The following is a 25,627-nucleotide window of genomic DNA, read 5'->3' as shown; positions in this document are numbered from 1 at the left end:
TTTAAATCTACTAACTCTGAATTTCCCGAAGCTGCTCGACATGCTGTTCCATCCTGAAGTTCGTTCCAGCTATCAACTAATCTCTATTAAAGTTTGTGTTCCTTGGTGTATCAGTCACTAATGAGTGAGAGATAAGAAAGGTTGGAGACACAGGTAAGTCTTCACGTCCACCAGTTGATGTGAGCGAATTGAGTGAAGACGTGAAGTGTGTGGAACGCTGCCTCGCAGAGCATCCTCAGGTGGAAGTTTTTTTTTACTCTCTCTCTCTCTCTCTCTCTCTCTCTCTCTCTCTCTCTCTCTCTTTAAAGCATCTCTCCTCCTCTAATTCACTCATTTTCCTTTAATTCTTCTAATCTTTTCTTTTTCTTACAACCCCTTATTCTTCCTTTTATTGTCTTATTTTCATTTATCCCTCTAATCCTCTCCTTTTCTCACAATCTCTCCCTCTTCCTTTAATCCACAGTCTCTTTCTCTCTCTCTCTCTCTCTCTCTCTCTCTCTCTAATCTCTTCATTTCCCTCGAGTCACTTTAATAATCTCCTGTCCTTACAAACACTTCCTCTTCCTCTAATCCATCACTCTATTTCCTCTTCTCTACCTTCTGTCTCCCCCCTGTCCTTTCGCTTTCGTTTCCCTCTCCCACTTTTTCTCCCTTTTCCTACTTCCCCCAAACTCCGCCACATCTCTCTTCCTCTCTCTCTCCGTCTATCTCCTTCTCAGTTAACGGTTGTCTCCTTCCTTCCCCCCTCTGTTCTTATCCATCGCTTCCTGTTTCATTCCTGTTTATCCAGATGTCCGAAATGACAGTGTCCGTTAAGTGGAGGGTACGAAACAGTAGTCAGGAAGGTGGAGGAAGTAATTAGAAAGATGGAAGTAGTATTTAGGAAAGTGGAGGCAGTAGTTAGGAAGGTTTAGACAGTAGTTAAGAAAGTGGTTTAATAGGGTCATTCAAGCAATAATTTACCAGTGAACTAACTTCAAGAATACTTTACTACATAAAATAGGCTATGAAAATGCACTTCCCGATGCATATAAACACCTAGACTATGCATCTCTTGATTTATATACACTGAGAATAAACATCTCCCATTGCATATACACTGAAACTATAGACTCCTCGATGAATATATACTAATAATGTACACTAATAATATACATCTTTTGATATATACAGACTATGAATATACAGTTCTCATTGTAGAGACTGACAATATACACTTCGCGGTGTATATACACTGAGAATAAACGTCACTGTGTCTATACACAATGAGGCTGCCAACAGGCAACTCGTAGTGTACATCACAGACCTGAAATGTGAACAGTATCAACAATGTGAACAATTTAAGTTACCTTGTCACCTGCCACTCGATGTTCCGTTAGGCGAAGGGCGACGAAGCCCCGGTAGTTAGAAATGAGGAGGTAGAATGGGAAAGAGATTCACAATGTAAATGCATAATATATATATATATATATATATATATATATATATATATATATATATATATATATATATATATATATATATATATATATATATATATATATATATATATATATATATATATATATATATACACGGCAAAGTGTATGTCTCTCGGTGTATATATGCTGAGAGTTTAATCTTTGCTTTGGGGGATCAAAGTATTCTTGATAGGTGATGAAGAGGCGACATGCAGCCTGAATGACCATCGTGTAGTCGAGACGCTTAGTGACCATTCTACAAAAGTGAAGAAACGTAGATGGCTTCAGTAGCTACGATAGCATTGTTGATATCATTCCAGTAAGACTAGAGTTTCTACATTTGAGAAAGTGGAATGGGAAAGTGTGGAAGAGGATGTATGGGTAAGTTTTGCGCACTTCGGCCAGCAAGGGGAAATGAAATTCCACCACCAGAACTGTTGTAAATAAGTTACTATGCCAAGGCGTTCTTGTCTGTTTTGTTGGCACTGTGTACGTGTGCCGCGTGAGTGTCTTGCTGGAGGCCACCTCCGCCCACTCTCTCTTTCTCTTTTTCTCTCTCTCACTCTCTGTTCCTCTTCCGTTTTCCCATCATCTCATTATTCTTCTTTCTCCCCCTCCTTCTCTTCCTCCTCTCTAATCCCTTCTGTCTCCTGACTCTTCTCCTCCACCATCACCTCCTCCTTCTCGTCATCTACCTTCTCCTCCTCCACCTCCCTGATGGTGTGCGCCACACCGCCACATTGATCACATGGCAGCACGTAAGGGCCGGACAATAGAAATGTCTCTAATTAATGTGGGAGCGACGATAGCATCTCCGGTGTGGTGCTCACTACTCGCACGGTGTGGGGCTCACTACTCTCACGGTGTGGTACTCACTACTCGCACGGTGTGTTATGACCGTAAGCTTACAGCCATCCTACTTTGTGACAGGGCTACCGCTGATGCGCTCCTGTTACTGGTCACCTGACGACGCACGAGAGCGAAAGAGGTAGAGTTTTACAGACACACACATTATATATATATATATATATATATATATATATATATATATATATATATATATATATATATATATATATATATATATATATATATATATATATATATATATATATATATATATATAACAATTATCGCAGCCCAGCTGGTAACACCTATTTAATTATTCTTTTGTTTAACGCTTTATTTGCTTTCTTATCTTCATTATTGTCTTCTCTCTCTTGCTCCCAGTCTTCTTGCAGTTGGTCTGCTGTTGTTCCCGGCCGAACAAGTCGTAATAAGTAATGCTGATATCTTCCTTTCGTCTCAAAGATTATTATTTTTCTTCGAATAAGTGGTATGTTAATGGGCAGAGGAAGTGCAAGTCGGATATCATAGATGTAACACACACACACTGTTTATAAAATGATAATTGCCGGTATCGTGGCGGTAATTATTTTAAATTATGATAGGTGTTAACTGTAATTCTTTATTGTTTTTGCCACGACTGATATTACTGATAATTGTTGTTAATTTATTCAGGTTAAAGTGAGGTACTGCATTGTATTTGTCACTAAATTATAGCCGACAAGTAACTATGAATTTACTAATTTACTATGAGGTTACTATGTGGGTACAGTAGTTTAGAAAGACACGTGAAAAAACAGGACATATTTATTAGAAAGCGTTTCGGTCCTGGGACCTTCATCGCTTCTAACATACATAGGTACAGGTACAGGTAGGTTCGCAGGACGGGTCCTGGCCCGGGTCTTCTCCATGCAGTGACCCGTCAGTGGCTTACCATAGGGCAAGTGTCATCACGTTTTTATCGAGGCTACGGGAGGGAACGACAGAGGTTAAAAAGTCAGTATATACAGGCGGAAAGTGGGATGTGAGTGGCACATAGTGACCTGAAGAATGCCGTTTCTGATGAGGACGGCATTCTTCAGGTCACCATGTGTCACTCAACACCTCACTTTCCGCCTATCTTTTTAACCTCTGTATGTTGGAAGTGATGAAGGTCCCAGGACCGAAACGGTTTCTAATATGTCCTAGAGTTTGCTCACATGTTTTCTAAACCAGTTTGTCGGTATCTATTGCCAAGGTTTATAGCAGGTACGGTAGTAGAGTAACGTTTGACACATGTGCATTCAGGGTGTCTGGGGCTGGTAAGACATCTTCAGTGCGGCCATCATATGGCTGTAAGTATTATGTTGCTATAATATCAATAATATCATTGGAGGAAATCAGCTCTGACCTTAGGGAAGGACAAGGGCAGCTCTGATCCTAGGGAAGGACAAGGGCAGCTCTGATCCAAGGAAGGACAAAGGCAGCACTCCCTCCAGGAAAGGTAGTGTGACTGCGTTGTTACCAAAACGGAGGTTGTTGTGGTGTTACGCTGAGGACCAGTCCGCGGATCCATGATACGTTTCTTTCTGAGTACCTATCACAGGTTGGGTATGGGACGTATAACATAGCTATTAAGCAACAACATTACTCGTGAGAGCGGGCTTAGTGAGTCGTATTATAAGCTACCTTGTTGAGTTAACTGGTGTAGTGTGGTGTGTGTGTGTGTGTGTGTGTGTGTGTGTGTGTGTGTGTGTGTGTGTGTGTGTGTGTGTGTGTGTGTGTGTGTGTGTGTGTGTGTGTGTGTGTGTGTGTGTGTTTGTGTGTACGCTTGGGGAATACTTAGTATATCTCGGTCAACAGTGAAAGCATGGAGGGTAGTTTCATTTTGTTTTGCACAAGAAGGAATCATAGTCGTTCTTCAGCACAAGCTTTCAGTAGTGACTGAGACACATCAAAAGTTTCACACCAGTGGAAACACACGGAGAAGCACTGGTGCTTCCCCAGCATGGACATACATGGTTTCAGGGTCACTGTGGAGAATCCATGACTCATAACCTGTTATCAGATTAGCATTCAAGTTGGCTGGATCCCCGCTGAAGATTAATAGGGAAAACCATGCACATGCCCAAAAGCATAGACGAAACTCTCTCACTATCTTGACTAGGTGACCCTCCGCTATTAAGTTCTCCCGCACCCAGACAATCATATCTGTGATTACATCTACTGGGTGTCCACACCTCCTTGGGTAGTGTTCACACTTCCTTAGGTCGTGTATAAACCTCTTTGGGTTGCGTTTGCACTTTCTTGGGTCGTGTCTACACCTTTTTAGGTCATGTCCACACCTCAGTGGGTGGTGTTCACACATCTTAGGGTTGTGTCCACACCTTACGTCGTGTTTATAACTCCTCGGGTCGTGTTAATGCCTTGAATCATGCCTACGCTTCCTCGGGTCGTATTCACGTCGTCATGAAACGTGTCTACAAAACGTTAAATCGTCTTCCAGAGGATCATGCCCACTTAGAATGTCATTCTGCTGCTGCTGAAATGTTTGGGATCTTGTATCATGCAGGTCATCCACGCGTTCTAGATGTGAACTGACTACAGTTTTGTTGAAATTCATGAATTCAAATCTTTACGTTATTAACATTTCGTGAAGGAATAAAGATTCTTACGGGCCGTGAATCATATGAAGAATAGAAGATAAAATGTTATGAAATTACTACAGTTTCCACGTGAAACTGAAGTCAAGGATAAAAGTCCTGTTATATGATTGAGGAAAGCGAGCACAAGCTACTGGATCTTTCTCAGGAGATTTACTGTTTATAAATGGCCTGTAACATCACTAAAAGACTGTGACGTCGTAGTACTAGGAGCACAAAACCAATCGTTGCTGTTCTATATTATTGTTATGTTTGGTTTTGTTGTGTATTAAACACCAAAGATAACTACTGCTATAACTTTTACTCCTACTTCGCTGATTCTTCTTATGTTCTACAGGTATACATATGAGATACGTTAGTCATTTAATATATACATAGGCGAGGTACATGGAGTTAATTAATACAGTAGCATAACAATGCTTGATATTACGTATACATGTACGGAATTACAAGTGGCAGTAATACCAGCGAATGTAAAGAAGACTAAGGTCACGTATGACCTTTTTTCTGCCATTTTCTATATAGGGAATGAGAAAGTACTAACTTTAGTTTATGACACTCGGGGCATTGTTGATGATCGGAATCTCTGTACATCGAATGTACATTAATATCATTGATATGAATCGTGTCATCCTGGGTACTTTTAACAGTGTCTTGTGTCAATGTGACAGGTCCTTAGTTTGTTCAGAGATAATACCTTATAGTTTACTCACAGAGCTTTGCAAAACAAGCAGTAGCAGGAGTTTTGATTGAGCTCAAAATTGTTACTACAATGCAAAATATTTTTTTTTGTGTGGTAAGTTAATTTTAGCTCTGTCATGAAGTTTCTGTGTTGTTTTCTTAAATAGTTATCATGCTTTCTCTTACAACTAACAATGTAAGTGAAGTGTGCAACAAAACTGAGAAGATGATAGTTTAACTTGCTAGTTTTTGCGTCATTAACTTTGGGAGTTCATAGAGGATATGCGAGTTGTAGCAATAAACAATGTTCCTGGACGTGCAGTTCCATGTTTTTAACATGAGTATTAAATTTATTGTTATTGTTTTATTTACAACATTTTTATCTCTAGATACATGTTATAGTTCTCTTACCCAGAATTTTCTTGCAGTCGTAGGTATAAATATTATAAATGTAGAAAATGGAAGTGTTGTTGTATTAAAGTATTCGAACTGACGATCGTGATTGTACTTGTCGGTCCACTGTACCCACCAGGCCACCACTGGACACGGTCTTAGTGATGGGAGAAAACTGGAGCCAGAGTATAGTTTTACAGAAGGTCGCCAGGATTCAGGATTCACCAGTCAAACATAGTATGGTGGCGTTGAGGGTGATGGTGCTGGGGTGGTGGTGGTGGTGAGGGTGGTGACAGATGGTTGATGGTGGTGATGATAGTGGTGGTAGTGGTGGAGTGAGTGTTGTTGAAGACGGGAAAGGCAGGAGCGGTGCAGCAAGTGCCAGCAAGGTGGTACTGAATAGCAAAGGCGACGCCCTCGTCACTCCACAACAAAATCTGCCTCACCTTCCTGACCAGCCTGGTCTGCCTGGCCTTCCTCAACTGCCTGGCCTGCCTCACCTGCCTGGCCTGCCTCACCTGCCTGGCCTGCCTCACCTGCCTGGCCTGCCTCACCTGCCTGGCCTGCCTCACCTGCCTGGCCTGCCTCACCTGCCTGGCCTGCCTCACCTGCCTGGCCTGCCTCACCTGCCTGGCCTGCCTCACCTGCCTGGCCTGCCTCATCTGCCTGGCCTGCCTCACCTGCCTGGCCTGCCTCACCTGCCTGGCCTGCCTCACCTGCCTGGCCTGCCTCACCTGCCTGGCCTGCCTCACCTGCCTGCCAGGCTTTCTGACTCATCATCTTTTGTCTCACGATTAGCGGACAGACGATCGCTTCTCCGCCAGTTATGTCGCTGAGTATCGTACGTGATGATTATGACAGGAGAAAGAGGGAGGAAGTGTTTTGAAGGAGTGGAAGATATTCACCCTAATTTTCCTAAAAGCATTATATGAAGTACAAACACAAAAGTTACAGTATAAGTAACTAATAAATGCTTAAACCCTTTTTTCATATACCAAATCAAATCAGTGAATCCATCTCAAACAAAGATAAACAGTGAATTATCAAACAAAATAAATATGGTATTTGCCCAAAACAAACATGCAGTATTTGATGCAATTAAAAAAGTATAGTTTGCAGATGCAGACACACCAGAATATTGCAACAGCCAAGGAGGCATATATCTCCAGTGGTGTGCCAGCTGTCTAGACTGGCACGAATTGTTTTATATGGACATGTTCACTCACAAGACTAGTGGCACTGCACAGTATACTCGCTTCTCGGGAAAAAGGAAAAAAAAAAATCTAAAAATCTGACTCATCGGCCGTTTTCTAGAAACCAGAAAGACGGAAAGAAAACGGATTGAATTTCTTATTTCCATGTGTTTGATTCCAGGTTCTGATAGAAAGTCCTGTCTCCACTGAACCTTGTGTTTGATTCCAGGTTCAGCTCGAGAAAGTCCTGTCTCCACTATAAAACTTACATTTCCTTAAAATCAATGTCTACTAAAAGAGACATTATAAAGTCAAGAGCCATATCTTAAATATGAGACGCAAGTCGTACTGCAACTGCACTTCTCTACTAAAACTGCAATTGTTTCATTGAACGGGCTGGGGTTCAAATCCATGGCAAGCCAATTACAAAACTAGCTGGCTAGTACGTTATTTTCCGTACCATGCTGACCTAAAAAAGGCTTTATTCAACTAGGTGTATTGTAATTGTTTACGATCTTGTCATTTACGATTTCGTGAGTCGTTTATACACTTATCTATTGCGATTACAGGCGTCATTGCAACTAAAATTGTATATTTCAACTACTTAACTCTTGCAACAATATATTTCTTTTTCCACTGTAAGTATTGTATCTACATAAAATTTGTCCTTCATTATTCAAGCCATATTTTAAGTACACAAATGGCATCTGTGCTGCACAGAATCTGGCTACAAGTTATTGCGATACTATCAACTTCTGGAAACTTAAGAGGCAAGTAAGTTCCTGCGTCTTCTAATAACATGTTCATTTTTCCACTTTAATCTACTTTGTTCATAATTAGTATCGCATTTGCCTTGTCTGAACACAGCTCAGACCTCTGCAAAGCAATTGTCCTCAAAGATTTGTTAAGTTATACCATGAATTAAGGAAAGATCCTGGACTTCACCTTACGAAACAAAGCAAATGCGATAATAATTATGGACAAGGTAGATTATAGGAGAAAAATAACATATTATTAGAAGAGAGGGGAACTGACGTGCCCCTTAAGTACACAGCTGAGCACCAGAGAACATCAGAAGACAAAAAGCTGCAGATACAGAGGAAGTAATCAATCTGTGGTGTCACTAAACGCTGTGTCAGTTCCTTAAGTGTGACCTCCAACCATCAGGGACGACTACTCAACTTCAAGTTACCCAGGGCAGTGATCAGTCAAACTGGTGGAGGAGAGATTGTAACACCACAGCTGATGGGGAAGAGGGTTATAAACTATGTATATATTCTGATGAGTATATCTCACTTGATATGTGTGCAATGCATGTACACCTGCCCATATTTGAGATTAAATTATTTTTGATTGATGGTGAGCAGGTGACAAGCAGCCTTAATGACCCTCGTGTGTCGACTTTAAGCAAACAATTTTTCGATACGTAAAACATGGCAATTACTAAAATATTTAAGTAAATAAATGATCCAACACTTTAAAATCAACCGGCTTATAAATGTTGAGGTGCCTGATCGATCAAGTTGTGATGGTTATGTAGGTTTTCAGGCCAAAGACAGCAATAAACTAATTGAAAAGGCATTCACCAGAGAAGTCTGACCACTGGACGAGCTATGAGAGTAGAATTATGGACACCATCCACGAACATATAGACACTATTACACCAGAACCTCTCTGGAAATGCATCACATTTTTCTGGCTTTATTGGGCTACACCACGATAAATCTACACAATTATGAGGCCTCGAAAACTAATTGCATACGTGGCTAATTTATCAACATTTAATTTTGTTTGTAAATTAATTTTTAGATCTCCATAAATGAAAAGTAACCCCGACATTTCATTACATATTCTGATAGTAAATCCCAGCAACAACACTGGAAGAGTTGTCTATACACATACTCAGTACGTAGTAATTCTGGTTTTTGAACCTTCAATATAATTATAACTTCACGTCTGCCGGACGTGAAGGAGTTAATTCTTCTCCTCTCGTCAAGCATGACAGGATCTGCTCCACGACGCTCTGTTTACTGATGTACTTTTTCTGAGCCCTTAATTCTAACCTCTCCTTCTTTTCCCTTCAAAGTCTGACGTTTTCTCCTCCTGACTAACTCTGCTGACCTTCCTTACCCTTTCCCTTCTTCCTCACTTCGTCTAGCGTTCCAACTCCCATGCTGTCTCTTTCTGTCAGCGCCTGGCGGTCTAACACATAATATCTACTTGTCATCGTCAGGCGATCGAACATACTCTACTGTCTGTCAGTCTAGCTCTGAACACTCCCCACGACGGACATGTTATGCCGGTATATTTATTGGGCAAAATACGTTAAACGTTAGTGTCATGCGGAATGTTGTCATACCTGGTGAGCGCTTACAGATAACCATATGTAACTTAACTTGAAGAATATGTAACCATATGTAACTTGACTTGAAGAATATGTAACCATATGCGGCTTAACGTGAAGAATCGAGAGGGGCCAACGCTAGTACCCACATTTCAAGTTTATATGGACGCCAAAATCAAGTTTAGAGAGCAAGTTTGATTTATAAATATGACAATGCATGTGTTTCTATACAGTATACCAATGATTTTTGTTATTCAAACGAATATTGTAGCTAAATTGTCAAAATAAGCCAGAAAACGCCTAGGATCACTCTGAAACATCGATGTTCTCTTCGCAGTTAAACAATCAGCCTCGATTTCTAGAACATCGGCGCTCGTAAGAAGGAACTGCTTACCAAGAGGCGCAATCCAGTCTCTGACTTCTTGAGCCCTATCATACCCGATCTTAACGCTACATATAGATTTTGGCTACATCACTTCCACAGGTAGTTCATACAGCTTCCCTTCTATGACTCTCTCTCTCTCTCTCTCTCTCTCTCTCTCACACACAAAGACGCTACTTACTAACCAAGTGTATATCTATGTACATAGATAAAAGTGTGTGTGCGAGGGGTTATTTACCTAGTCTCATTACTGACAGGAGAGGCGTGATTATGATATATGATGTTTAATGTTTATTGAAGACGACAGACGTGCGGTTTGTGGCGCACAATGGTGGCTGCTGCCTTCAAACTCTGACATGTGATGTATTTTGAATGATATATCACTTATAACGCGTATAATACGTGGTGCGCATGGGATCTCTCTGGTTAAAAGAATCGTATCGTATAAATTCTCTGTGGATGACCGTTTGATATTTACGGTGTGTAGGTTTTGATACACGGTTCGTGGGGATATCATACATAATGTATAATTTTCGGTATGCATAATTTGGACGTGAGAATGATGAGAGATGTGTTGTATAAGCCGCTATGTATGACATGAGAGATGTTCCTCCTTTATCACATTCCAGGCTGTACTCCATCTCTGGTCTTCTCTTCTAACTCCAAATGAGTGTTATGTGACTGCTATAGAGAGATATAGAGGGCATTTTAGAATACAGGGATATTTAATGATATATCGGGTTATTGGGATATATAGGAGGCTTTAGGATACCTGGAGTGATTTAGGACATACAGGGTATTTTGGGATATAAGACTTGTTGTAGGATATACTGTGTGTTTTACCATATATGTTTAAGGATATAAAATCAATTTTAAGTTATATATAGGTGTAGTAGGATATATAGTGGTGTTGAAGAATAAATATTTCTAGGATAGATAGTGGTGTTGAAGGATATATGGTGGATGTTGAAGGATATATGGTAGTGTTAAAGGATATATGCTGGTGGTGAAGGTTATAAGGGGGATTTGTATGATTAATACCTATGATTAGAGTATATTATAGCTATGGCTGAGGTCGTGCAACCCTCGTGGTAAATACCTGATCAACTAGGCTGTTGCTACTCTCCGCCCACAGGCCTGTATAGCCACCATAACCTGACTGAACCGGCACTTCCTGTAAGAATGTCTTAAATTTTATTTTTAACCCTCTACAGATTCCTTTCTGGAAGCACCAGTAACATTTTACGGTGGTTGAGCTTCTGATGTTAAGAAGTGAAGATGCTGAGGATGGGGCTTATCAGGTGGCAACTCACATACAATGATACAAATATTGTACGTAAGTTTCAAGCGACACGTTACATGTAAACAGATGTGTTCGTCAACAGATGTGTTCGTCAACAGATGTGTTCGTCAACAGATGTGTTCGTCAACAGATGTGTTCGTCAACAGATGTGTTCGTCAACAGATGTGTTCGTCAACAGATGTGTTCGTCAACAGATGTGTTCGTCAACAGATGTGTTCGTCAACAGATGTGTTCGTCAACAGATGTCTCTGAAATACATCATCCAGCTCTTGGAACCATGACGCTCACCCATGATACCGTACAAGAGGCGTTACCTTCTTGAATCACAACAGTAAGACGCTGGAACTGAAAACTAGTCGCTCGACCTGGGGTCGATTTCAATTTTGGGTGTTCTCCACTGCTCAGTCCCAGGCCAGGCTTCCTTGCTGGCATGATCGATTGGGCTGTTGGTGTCAGCCATACCTCGTTCAGCATATGAACCCCAGTCCGGCTGATGAACTGACCTGATGAACTTATTAAGTTGTGTTTTGAAGACATTCAGGGGTTTGTTGGTAATTATTCTAACAATTGATGTGAGTGTGAGTTCTCTTAGTGTATTCATCGCACTCTGCTTTTCGCAACGCATGCTAAGTAAGCCCATGGCTTTCATAAGGAGTGATTTCAGTGTACAAATTTAGGAATAATCTGTCCAGAATTTTTTAGGTGTAGATCATGGTGTATCTGTCGCCTACGTTCCAAGGAGTACGGTTCAAGGGACTTCAAACATTCTCAATAGTTCTGATGCAAACCATACTACGGTCGGGGCTTGAACCCATTGTCAGAAAATCGTGGAACTCCAGACCGATGCGTTAACCACTGGCCAGCAAACAAACCAGCTGGGTCAGCTGGTTTGTTTGCAATCGTGTCATTACGACTTAGTTCTGATACTTTACTAAATTTCTCCTGCCTTGTGGGAGGCTGGTAGTATATGACAGTATTCCATCACAAAGTAACCGAGTAACTTAAAGAGTTTCATCATTATCTCGACATTTTCTGTCATTTTTTCTTGCGATTGTAATCACATTGTTATGGTTCTTAAATGTGAGATCCTCTTACATTTTAACTTCAAAGTCTCTCATATCAGACATAGACAGAGATGTAAACCACAGCACTGTATCATCTTATGCAGACAATACTAGGATCTGCATGAGAGTGTCATCCATTGAGGACACGGCAAAGCTCCAAGAAGATATAAACCAAGTTTTCCAATGGGCAACAGAGAACAATATGATGTTCAATGAAGACAAATTCCAACTACTCCGTTATGGAAAACTGGAGGAAATAATAACTAGGACTGAGTATACTACAAACTCCAATCACACAATAGAGAGGAAAAGTAATGTGAAGGACCTGGGAGTGGTAATGTCCGAAGACCTCACCTTCAAGGACCACAACAATGCCACTATCACATCTGCTAGGAAACTGATAGGATGGATAATGAGAACATTCAAGACAAGAGATGCTAAGCCAATGATGATCCTTATTGAATCACTTATTCTTTCTAGGCTGGAATACTGCTGTACATTAACATCCCCATTCAAGGCAGGTGAAATTGAAGAGCTAGAGAATGTACAGAGAACCTTTACTGCACGTTTAAGTTCCATCAAACACCTTAACTACGGGAGCGCCTGGAAGCACTTGACTTGTACTCACTAGAGCGCAGGCGAGAGAGATATATCGTAATGTACACCTGGAAGATTCTGGAGGGACTGGTCCCTAATATGCACACAGCAATCACTCCATACGAAAGCAAAAGACTTGGCAGGCGATGCAACATACCCCCAGTGAAAAGTAGGGACGTCGCTGGTACACTAAGAGAAAACACAATAAGTGTCCTGGGCCCAAGACTGTTCAACAGCCTCCCACCAGCAATAAGGGGCATTACGGGAAGACCCCTGGTTGCCTTCAAGAGGGAGCTGGACAAATACCTTAAGACGGTGCCGGATCAGCCGGGCTGTGGTTCGTACGTTGGATTACGTGCTGCCAGCAGTAACAGCCTCGTTGATCAGGCCCTGATCCACCGGGAGGCCTGGTCGTGGACCGGGCCGCGGGGACGTTGATCCCCGGAATGCCCTCCAGGTAGACTCCAGGTAGCAGGTAGACACTGAACCTCCGCTTTATTCAATGATTCAAGTTTGTCTTGGAATCTATTTCAGTCTTCAGTTCCATAGCGGAGTAACTGAAATTTGTCATTGCTGAACACCACTGACAACGGTCCACTGGAAAACTTATTATATCAGCTTGAAGGTTGTTTCGTCCTTGATGGTTGCCACTCTTATATACATTCTGGTATCGTAAGCAAATGATGAAAAGGTGATATGATTTGTGCTCCTGTCTGTGATGGATATGAGAATAAGAAAGCGGTGGGGCGAGTACTGTGCCTTGAGGAACAGAGCTTTCCACTGTGGTAGTCCTCACTCAGTTTACTATTACTCTTTGGGTTCTATTTGTAAGGAAGTTAATTACCCAACTGCCCCTTTTTTCCTAGTTATTCCTCTCGCACGCATTTGCGCCCTGTTTACACCATGGTCGCATTTGTCGAAGGATTTGGAATTCTTAGTTTCCATGAGGAGTCTTATGCCTAGCTCCTTCAAGAACCTGGATGCACTCCTTGCCCAGGGGACGACGGCCTCTCAACCAATGGGAAAGAACGCGTAAGAGTGAAATAGTTTACTGCATATTCTAGACTTTCCGGACATCCTGAAGATGGGAGACAGCTGCACTTACTTCATCCCTGTTTGAGACCTAGCTTTGTAAATGAATGCAGTGTTTTCAGTATTTTGGTTTACACTAAGACATTCTCACTGAGTTGAGTACTAAGATATTCGTTACAGTGAAGCGTGTTACCTATCACTGAGGCAAAAAAGAATTTTATAGTTTAATGTTTGAAAAATCTACATTATCTACACTGATATATGCTTATTGTAGGCACACATTAATTACATATGTGACGTCTGTCATTCAAGTTCATTCTAATATTAACAGACATGGGAGTGTTTACATGTTAACCACCTGTGGTATATGCCAAGTGGCACCCTTGGGGGTGGGAGGGGCCACATTGAGTGCCTTCTTTGCCAGGAAGCACTTCATGCAACATGTAGTGCCATTTTTAGCTGTAATTGTGTTTGATTGCTGCAACAGAAGCCCTCACACGCTCCTCACCCGGGGTCTCCGCCCCCTTACTGCTCCTCGAGGGGGGGGGGCGCCGAGACGTCCAGCGGTTAGCGCCACGATGCCCGCTGATTGGTGAATCCTCTTTAGGGGGGCGGAGCTCCGTGGTAAGGGACTCAATGAGGTGTGGAGGACGGGGGCGGGGCGTGCGGCGGTCCCGCCCCTGCTCATGGCTGCGGCAGCCGCAGGCCCACGCCGCTCCCCAGTGCACACACGAACCCGGTGCAAACGTCATGTGACACACACACGTAGTCGGCTTCCCCACTGGCGCCCACGTGTGTTTATCCTCCCCGTAGAGTGCCACCCCAGCGCTGTGTCTTAGTGGTTCCCGCAGTGCCTCCCAGCAGCAGTGGATGACCGCCGCCGCCGCGCGAGTGTCGTAGTGGCGGCCGCTGACCGCAAGTGACCGCCGCTCCGTGAAGTGTTTGGGGGGAAAAATAAGAGAAAACCCACCGGCACGGTGGCGGGCAACCCGCGCGGGGGGGCCCCGGGGGGAGGGGTGCAGGGGTGGGGTACCATGGACCCCTTCTGGCCGCTGAGCATGATGCAGGGGGGGGAGGCGACCCCAGGATACGCCCCCCACCACCTGCCTCACCCCACCATGCCCATGGACCTACACGTCACCCAGCCCCATTACCAGTACTACAGGTACGTCACCCAGCCCTATTACCAGTACTACTGGTACGTCACCCAGCCCCATTACCGGTACTACAGGTACGTCACCCAGCCCCATTACCAGTACTACTGGTACGTCACTCAGTCCCATTACCAGTACTACAGGTACGTCACTCAGCACCATTACCAGTCATACAGGTACGTCACCCAGCCCCATTACCAGTACTACTGGTACGTCACCCAGCCCCATTACCAGTACTACAGGTACGTCACCCAGCCCCATTACCAGTACTACAGGTACGTCACTCAGTCCCATTACCAGTACTACTGGTACGTCACCGAGCCCCATTACCAGTACCACTGGTAAGTCACCCAGCCCCATTACCAACACTACTGGTACGTCACCCAGCCTCATTACCAGTACCACTGGTACGTCACCCAGCCCCATTACCAGTACTACATGTACGTCACCCAGCCCCATTACCGATACTACTGGTACGTTACCCCACCCGATTACCAGTACCACTGGTACCTCACCTAGCCCCATTACTAGTACTACTGGTACGTCACCCAGCCCTATTACCAGTACTACAGGTACGTCACCCAGCCTCATTACCAGTACCATTGTTACGTCACCCAGCCCCATTACCAGTACTACAGGTACGTCACCCAGTCCCTTTACCAGTACCACCGGTACGCCACATGCCCCATTACCAGTACCACCGGTAAGTCACCCAGCCCCATTACCAGTACTACAGGTACGTCATCCAGCCCCATTACCAGTACTACTGGTACGTCACCCAGCCACATTACCAGTACTACAGGTACGTCACCAAGTCCCATTACCAGTACTACTGGTACGTCACTCAGCCCCATTACCAGTACCACCGGTACCTCACCCAACCCCATTACCAGTTACTGGTGCATCACCTACCCCATTACCAGTTACCGGTGCGTCACCCAACCCATTACCAGTTACCTGTGCGTCACCGAGCCCAATTACCAGTTACCGGTGTGTCACCCAACCCCATTACCAGTTACCGGTGTGTCACCCAACCCATTACCAGTTACCTGTGCGTCACCGAGCCCCATTACCAGTTACTGGTGCGTCACTCAACCCCATTACCAGTTACTGTGCGTCACCGAGCCCCATTACCAGTTACTGGTGCGTCACCCAACCCCATTACCAGTTACCTGTGCGTCACCGAGCCCCATTACCAGTTACTGGTGCGTCACCCAACCCCATTACCAGTTACCTGTGCGTCACCGAGCCCCATTACCAGTTACTGGTGCGTCACCCAACCCATTACCAGTTACTGGTGCGTCACCCAACCCCATTACCAGTTACCTGTGCGTCAACGAGCCCCATTACCAGTTACTGGTGCGTCACCCAACCCCATTACCAGTTACTGTGCGTCACCGAGCCCAATTACCAGTTACCGGTGTGTCACCCAACCCCATTACCAGTTACCGGTGTGTCACCCAACCCATTACCAGTTACCTGTGCGTCACCGAGCCCCATTACCAGTTACTGGTGCGTCACCCAACCCCATTACCAGTTACCTGTGCGTCACCGAGCCCCATTACCAGTTACTGGTGCGTCACCCAACCCCATTACCAGTTACCTGTGCGTCACCGAGCCCCATTACCAGTTACTGGTGCGTCACCCAACCCCATTACCAGTTACCTGTGCGTCACCGAGCCCCATTACCAGTTACTGGTGCGTCACCCAACCCCATTACCAGTTACCTGTGCGTCACCGAGCCCCATTACCAGTTACTGGTGCATCACCCAACCCATTACCAGTTACTGGTGCGTCACCCAACCCCATTACCAGTTACCTGTGCGTCACCGAGCCCCATTACCAGTTACTGGTGCGTCACCCAACCCATTACCAGTTACTGGTGCGTCACCCAACCCATTACCAGTTACTGGTGCGTCACCCAACCCATTACCAGTTACTGGTGCGTCACCCAACCCATTACCAGTTACTGGTGCGTCACCCAACGCATTACCAGTTACTGGTGCGTCACCCAACCCATTACCAGTTACTGGTGCGTCACCCAACGCATTACCAGTTACTGGTGCGTCACCCAACCCATTACCAGTTACCGGTGTGTCATCCAGCTACCTACCTATGGAAACTTTGTATAAGTATTGCACCCCAATGCATTTTCAATCCCAGTACGACACCCAGTACTTTTGTATGTCTTTCACGGTCCCAGTACGTCTTTCACTCCATTAGTATGTCCTTCATCCCACCAGTACGAGTTGCACCCCAGTACGTCTTTCAGTCCAGTACTTTTTCACCCCATTAGATTTTTTACCCAGTGCGTCTTTCAACCCACCAGTACGTCTTTCACCCTCCCAGTATGTCTTTCATCCCTCCCGGTACGTTTTTCAATCCTCTCAGTACGTCCTTCACTCCTTCCAATACGTCTTTCAAGCCTCTCAGTACGTCTTTCACCTCCACCAGTACTTCTTTAACTCCTCTTAGTACGTCTTTCACCTCCACCAGTACTTCTTTAACTCCTCTTAGTTCGTCTTTCACCCCACCAGTACGTCTTTCACTCCTTCCAGTATGCTTTTTACTCCTCCCAGTACATCTTTCGTTCCCACCAGTAGGTGTTTTACTACTCCCAGTACGTCTTTCACACCTCCCAGTACGTCTTCTACTTTTCGCAGTATGTATACGCCCCACCAGTACGTCTTTCACTCCTTCCAATACGTCCTTCACTCCTCCCAGTACGTCCTTCACTCTTCCCAGTACGCCTTTCACTCTTCTCAGGAAGTCTTTCACCCCATTGGTACGGTTTTCACTCCATCAGTAAATCTTTCACTCCTCCCTTTACGTCTTGCAACCCCCATCAGTACGTCTTTCACTCCTCCCATTGCGACTTTCACCCCCACCAATACGTCCTCACTCCTCCCAGCACGTCCTTTACTCCCCCAGTACGTCCTTCACTTCTCCTAGTACGCCCTTCACTCCTTCCAGTATGTCCTTCACTCCTCCCAGTACGACTTTCACCCCCATCAGTACGCCCTTCACTCTTCCCTGTACGTCCTTCACCCCTCCCAGTACGTCCTTCACTCTTCCCAGTACCGCAAGCGTCGAAGTATTCCTTGGGCGCTCCTCGTTTCATGTTCCATTCAGTTTCAAGTGTACCAATAACGCACAATGTATTATTAGCGTTGTTATTAGCGTTGTTACTGATGCTAATGATGTCGTCTGGCTCTCACAGCTGTTGTTAGATTTAATAATATTAATGACGTTGTGAGTTAGAATAATAAATGGTTAATAATATTATTATTAGTTGTATTATTGCTTCCGTTATACCTATTATCATTATTATTTTTATTATTGTTATTATTATTAGTTATTATTATTATTATTATTATTATTATTATTATTATTATTATTATTATTATTATTATTATTATTATTATTATTATTATTATTGTTATTATTATTATTATTATTATTGTTATCATTGTTATTGTTATTGCTGTCGTTATTTTTTGGATATTGTTCAGTGTTTTATTATTATTTTTATTTTTAATAATAATAATAATAAGTTTATTATTATTATGATTATTATTATCCCACCGAGATAGGATAACCCCCCAAAAAGGACTCATTTACCACAACTCAGTGTCCTGCCAGAAGTGCACACACACCGCAGTTCAAAATATACCTCCGAATTGCAACATCCTCCCAGCCTGCCTTCAGAAAACACTGTACTTCCTCCCGCTACCACGACTCAAGTCCATCTAACCGATTTTCCCTGAATCCCTTCATATATAATACCTTGCTTGCACTCCAAAGCACTCCAAGCAATAAAAATCTATTGCATTTACTCACTCCAATGTTACATGATGACACAAGCCTGCTGGATGCTGAAACCCCAAGCATTCAGAACCTGTACCCCTCTGCCATCAACCCTTCCAGGAACGACCCCTACCCTTTCTTCCTTCCGCCCCAAATTTATATACCCTCCTGATCACCTTAGTCTGCTCTATGCTTTCTAAACGCCCAAATCACCTCAACAACATCTCAGCCCTCTAAATTAAATCTCGGGTGATCTTACACGTTCTTATTTCTACACTTTGAATTCTCTGTATAATATTCACATAGCACATTGCCCTCAGACATGGCATCTCGCCTGCCCCCAGCCTCCTCCTCACTGCAACGTTGAAAACCCATACCTCACACTCATAAAATTGTTGGCACCAAAATACTTTTTTACATTACTTTTTTTGCCCCAGTAGATAAACTTTCTTCTCTCCACAGATGCCTTAACAAACACCCTACATTTTTTCTTCCATTCATTCACATTATTATTATTATTATTATTATTATTATTATTATTATTATTATTATTATTATTATTATTATTATTATTATTATTTTTAATATTATTGTATCATTATTGTTATTGTTATTATTATTTCTTCTTCTTCTTCTTCTTCTTCTTCTTATAATAATAATAATAATAATAATAATAATAATAATAATAATAATAATAATAATAATAATAATAATAATAATAATAATAATAATAAAAATAATAATAACAATAATAATTATCATTATTATATGGCCCATTTTTTCATATTTTTTAGCGAAACACTAGTCTTGTTTTCTCACATTTCTTACAGACACATAACTGAGAAACTCCCACACAGTAACTTGGTAAATAACACCACACTGAAAGGAGTATGTATTATTTCATATAATCTGACAGCTGTGTATACCTTAGTGGTTGCTCTCTAGCGCTTGGTTCCTTTTTCATATAATTAATATATAGCATTTATACAGCATATCCCTAAATAGAATTATTCAGCTATTTCACTGAGTGACGCCCTAATATATAAATTTATTGATGACAGGAGGAAAAATTGTCATGGCCACCAAAAAATAATTGAATGCAAGTGGGGAGGGTTGTATTCCTTTGAACTGTTATTCACATAGGTTCTTAGGCCCGGAAAAATGCTTCAGCTGTTTGTGTTGTTATTAACGACGAGCAGAGTGTGTGCTGCGTCCAGGGGTGAAAGGGTAGTTCCGAAGGAAAATGGAGAAAGAAAAACTCACGCGAGACAAGGAAGACGTGTCACTCCTCTCAGCCCAAGACATGGGCAAGACGAAGACACTGAATAAGACACAATATGAGTTTTATGACATTTTATTGAGACGACATTTCGCCCACCATGGACTATATCGATATAACTATGGTATACAATACCGACAAGTGGATAAGTAAAATGTACAATAGGTATCTTTATTCCCTAACGTTTCGCCTACACAACAGGCCTCATCAGTCGAATACTAAGGATGCAAATATGGAAACACCAGCAGTGGAGAGGCAAAGAAGATATGGTCAGTCCAACACCCTGCAAGGAGTAGTTTGAGGTGGTCTGTCCCTCAGCCTGGAGAAGCATTCAACTTCCGTCTTGAATCATGTGACGCTGAAACATAATGAAGAGAGAAGCCTTTCAGAGAGCAGTGTTACGGTTTGAATTAAGAAAGACACTGATGAGCGAAACATCTGCTTAATAAAGTAACATAAACAACACACTGTTTTTCACTCACATGCCGGTTAATTCAACCACAGGTATATAATGTAGATAAAAGGTACAAAATACCGACACAATGGCAGAATTAAATACAAATGCAGTGTAATCCGACCCATTACTAATCCTTTCGTGAACTGACAAAGTCCGGTGTGTGACCGAAACGTAGTCAATAGAGGATCACATTACATTGTATTTGTGGTTAATTTTTACACTGGTATACAACGAGAGACACTCACATGCCCAGAAAAAAATTTCACGTGCTGGTCAATATTCCCAGTAAGTCACGGTCCGGGAAAAATAAAATCTATGTCCATCGAATTTTTAATCATAAAAGTTTTAGCAAGAAGAGCGGCTAATAAAAGTGTTTAGAAAAATAATGTATAGAGAAATATTTAGAGAAGGAGGAACTAGTGTCGGGAAATGATAGGAAGACAATATAAACCATCTTAGGAAAGAAATAATAATAATAATATTAAAAATTAACAATAATAATATTAATAATAAAATAATAATAATAATAATAATAATAATAATAATAATAATAATAATAATAATAATAATAATAATAATAATAATAATAATAATAATTCTTCTTGATTCGCCGGGCCTTTTCCAAGTGGTGGCCCGGCCTTGGCTCCCTCTTTGGGAAGTGTCTGAGACCTAAGTCTCCCATGGGAGGAGGCACAAGTGCCCCCTCATCTTTGGGACCAACTGTCCCTAGGCCTGGCCATATTCCCCGCCCTCACGGGGCTCGTAGGGAGAAGCTAGGCCTCTCTGGTCTGCCATCCCCGCCCCAAGGGGGCTAGTGGGAATGACAGTCTTGTGAGCTGTAAGCTCTAGCTCAGGCACCTACCCTGCCCTAGAAGGGCTGGGCATGGTGTCGATCCAATACTACTACTACTACTACTACTAATAATAATAATAATAAGAATAATAAAACTATGTAATAAAAACAACAACAACGACAACAACAACAACAACATAATAATAATAATAATAATAATAATAATAATAATAATGATAATAATAATAATAATAATAATAATAATAATAATAATAATAATAACAATAATAATAATAATAATAATAATAATAATAATAATAATAATAATAATAATAATAACAATAACAACAATAATAATAATAATAATAATAATAATAATAATAATAATAATAATAATAATAATAATAATAATAATAATAATAATAATAATAATAATAATAATGCCATGGGTTAATGAAAGCTGCAGTTAGTTATGTGTATCAATATTACTAAGAAATTATAGCACTTATGATAACAAACGAACAAAAGAACATAAGAACTGATGTCACGTATGAGTAATGACCAGCACATCTGGTAAGAAATTATAACACCTGTAACAAATGATAGCAGCACGTATGATATAAAATGATAACACCTGTGATAGCAGTATGTCTGCTGGTCTGGCAAGCAAGGATCAGCAGAAATAAAAATAGTCTTTAGAGAGTATGGGTAAACTCAGATATATTGATCTGGATTTGTTTTGCTTGCTAGTTTGTTAGGATTTGTTGTACTAGCTAGTTTGTTAGGATTTGTTGTTTTAGCTAGTTTGTTAGGATTTGTTGTACTAGCTAGTTTGTTAGGATTTGTTGTTCTAGCTAGTTTGTTGGGATTTGTTGTACTAGCTAGTTTGTTAGGATTTGTTGTACTAGCTAGTTTGTTAGGATTTGTTGTACTAGCTAGTTTGTTAGGATTTGTTGTTCTAGCTAGTTTGTTAGGATTTGTTGTACTAGCTAGTTTGTTAGGATTTGTTGTACTAGCTAGTTTGTTGGGATTTGTTTTACTAGATAGTTTGCTAGGATTTAATATACTAGCTAGTTAGGATTTGTTGCAATACTTGTTTTCTAGGATTTATTGCCATAACTAGTTTGCTAGGATTTATTGTACTAGCTGGTTTGTTTAAGATTTATCTAAATGTTTGGCTGAACAAAATGAAATCTAATTACATTATAGAAGGAACTTACATTTCACGTTCGTACTGAACCATACATAAGTGTCAGAACACATCACAATAGTTACATTTTGATTTCAATCCTATCTTGCGAGGTACCATACTCGGTACCACACTCGGTACCGCAACCACTCATGCCTTCCAGTACCTTAGGTTTGGAAAGGTTTGTTAGGAAACAGGACAAGTGTTTCCTGACGCTGATCTTAAGTCATATGATGACCCCGCCGCTGGAGCATTTGGTCATCTGAAAAAGGTTTTGCGCTGGCTTACCGGTCCCCCTCTGAAAATTTAGCTTATGGTTATAACCAATTATCATTCTCCAGTCTTTTAGAAATGAAATCTGCTCAAGCTTGTGCAAGTGACTTCGTTGTCTGACTCGAGAGGAAACTTGCGTATCCTGTTTTGAAAGAGAAGTATCTTTAACGACGTCGTCCGTGATCTGCGTACCTCTCAAAGGAGGTCCCTGTCCTCAAGAGCCCCTGTTAAGGGGTTCTTGAGGACAGTGACTGAATCTGTTCCCCACTTCGAGAGGCTCGAAGCTACTTTGCTTCCATTACCTAAGGCGCTGTATGATCCGTATGAGTTGAAGGACTCCCTCTAATAATAATAATAATAATAATAATAATAATAATAATAATAATAATAATAATAATAATAATAATAATAATAATAATAATAATAATAATAATAATAATAATAATAATAATTTGGGCTACATAATTGATACTAAAGTCATTTTGGATTATCGAAGAAGTAAAGCTTTTCAGTTTATATTGGCTAGGTTTTATTTCATCTAATCACTTCCCCTCGCAAGGTGTACAAACTTTATTCCTGCCAGGGTAAGTGGACGGCACCTGGGTTCACTCTTGCCAGGGTAGGTGGACGGCACCTGGGTTCACTCTTGCCAGGGTAGGTGGACGGCACCTGAAATCGACCTGACCACACTAGAGGATAGGAGAGATAGGGAATATATGATAACGACGGATAAAATACTGAGAGAAATCGACCAGGTAGATAGAGACAGGATGTTCCAAAGATGGGACACAGCAACAAGGGGTCACAGTTGGAAGTTGAAGATTCAGATGAATCACAGGGATGTTAGGTAGTATTTCTTCAGTCACAGAGTTGTCAGGAAGTGGAATAGTTTTGGAAGTGATGTAGTGGAGGCAGGATCCATACATAACTTTAAGAAGAGGTATGATAAAGCTCACGGAGCAGGAAGAGTGACTTATTACCGGCCAGTGAAGAGCCGGGGCCAGGAGCTGTGACTCACCCTCTGCAACCACATCTAGGTGAGAACTGAATACACATACGCACTTGGGGTCCACCCACAATGCAATTATGGAGACTATAGTCTTGGAGAAATACTTTCTCAAATACTCACAGGTGAATATGTAACACGCAGCACGACTTGATACAGTGTTCGTGGAGAGTTGTTACCCAAGAGGTTAAGGAAGAAGAAGCAGAAGAGAAGAGAAAGCGCTTCGAAGAATTTGACAAATGAGTTGCCAACTTAAATAAGCATTTTCGAGTATCAAAGAGCAACGTATATACGTTGCTAACGTTAGGTAATATTAAATATTTCCAGCCAAACTATTTTTAAGTTGTGTTTCAATATTTCTGATGTTTCATCAAGATAAAAGACTCTTTTATTTCGTTTTTTGGGGCCAGTTACTATTGATTACATAACTATATGTTAATTTTCTATTGTTTAAAAGTGCACACATTGTGGCTGAGTGGATGCACCTTTGAACTTAGCACTTACTGGAAGGACGGAGGTTCGGCACAACTTTTAAGGTTAAAATTTTTTCAACACTTGATCTTGGAAGTGTGTTGAAAGTGTTTAAACAAGAAGATTAATTATGAGCGAAGTGTGTGAGTATGTTGTGAATACTAATGAATGTTTGAAAGGAGACAGTGAAAGAGTTAGAGGAGAAGGAGTCTTGGAGGTGGAGAGGGAGATGCAAAAGTGAAATGAGGATAAAAACGTGTGGAGAGAGAGATAAAAATATGAAAGTTGAAGGTAACATCCATTAGAATTTCACATTCATGTGCTCATCCAATATCCGGATTAAAATCGACATGGGTACAGTCTTAAGGAGTGAGACTGGTCAGTATCAGGTGTCCCATGGCTTGGTTGGCAACGCACTCAGCTCACATACCGAGTATCCGTGGTTCGATCCCCGTCACGGGTGGAAACGTTGGGCAGTATTCCTTACACCTGCTGCCCCTGTTCACCTAGCAGTAAGTAGGTACCCTGGAGTTAGTCGACTATTGTGGGCTGGGGCTTTGAAATGAGCTACGGTAGGATAACAACTTTTAACCAGTAACACTGATTTGTATATAAGAAAAAAAAATCCGGACGAAACAGTACACAGGTGCAGTCATATAAGGAAGAATAATGTAGAAGATACACAGCGTAACATGAAACTATCTCTTGCATAATGTTTAATGACAAACGTTTTAAATGCTAAGAGTAAGTAACGTTTTAAATCCTAAGAAGCAACATGAACTGCTAAGTGTTTGTCCAATGTTGCTTCTTAACAGAGGAAATTAGGCACTCTGTAATGAGAATTTGACGTGCTCATGCTTCTTGTTGTCCTTGGGGAAAAGGAGAGGATTAAGTCGCATTTGTCTTTACTTAACCAACTCGGTGACACACTACCCTTTTTCTTAGCATCCTGGGTAACACTAACTTTGTTCATCGCCAAGTTGGTCGTCTTGTACTTAATTACCAGGGTCACACTGTCCTTGTTCATAACACCTGGATCACACTGTCCTTACCAAACGACGCCAGCCGGCGCAAGTGATTATGTCTGGGATTCTATCAACAGTTAAAACATCTCTTCCCAAGGCCAAGGTGACTGAGGTGGTTGTCCTGGCTAGCTAACCTGGGCTTGGCGGGTATTCGCTAGGATATGTTATTTTGTATATATTTTGATTGAAGGATAATGTCGGCGAGATTTATTGCCCCCACTTCCCTCTGTTAGTTT

General features: G+C 41.8%; 1 protein-coding gene across 1 annotated transcript in view; it reads left to right on the top strand.

Moving 5' to 3' along the window:
• Positions 1-15,625: 15,625 nt before the first annotated feature.
• LOC138853074 (uncharacterized) overlaps positions 15,626-25,627 on the top strand; it is an 838,210-nt gene continuing 828,208 nt past the window's right edge. The window contains exon 1 of the mRNA XM_070087627.1: positions 15,626-15,827. The gene's annotated coding sequence lies outside the window, so the exon portion shown is untranslated. The remainder of the gene's footprint in view (positions 15,828-25,627) is intronic.

The sequence above is a fragment of the Cherax quadricarinatus genome, chromosome 22 (assembly GCF_038502225.1).
Source record: "Cherax quadricarinatus isolate ZL_2023a chromosome 22, ASM3850222v1, whole genome shotgun sequence".
NCBI classification, from domain to species: domain Eukaryota; kingdom Metazoa; phylum Arthropoda; class Malacostraca; order Decapoda; family Parastacidae; genus Cherax; species Cherax quadricarinatus.
This window is presented reverse-complemented; position numbering and strand designations above follow the sequence as displayed.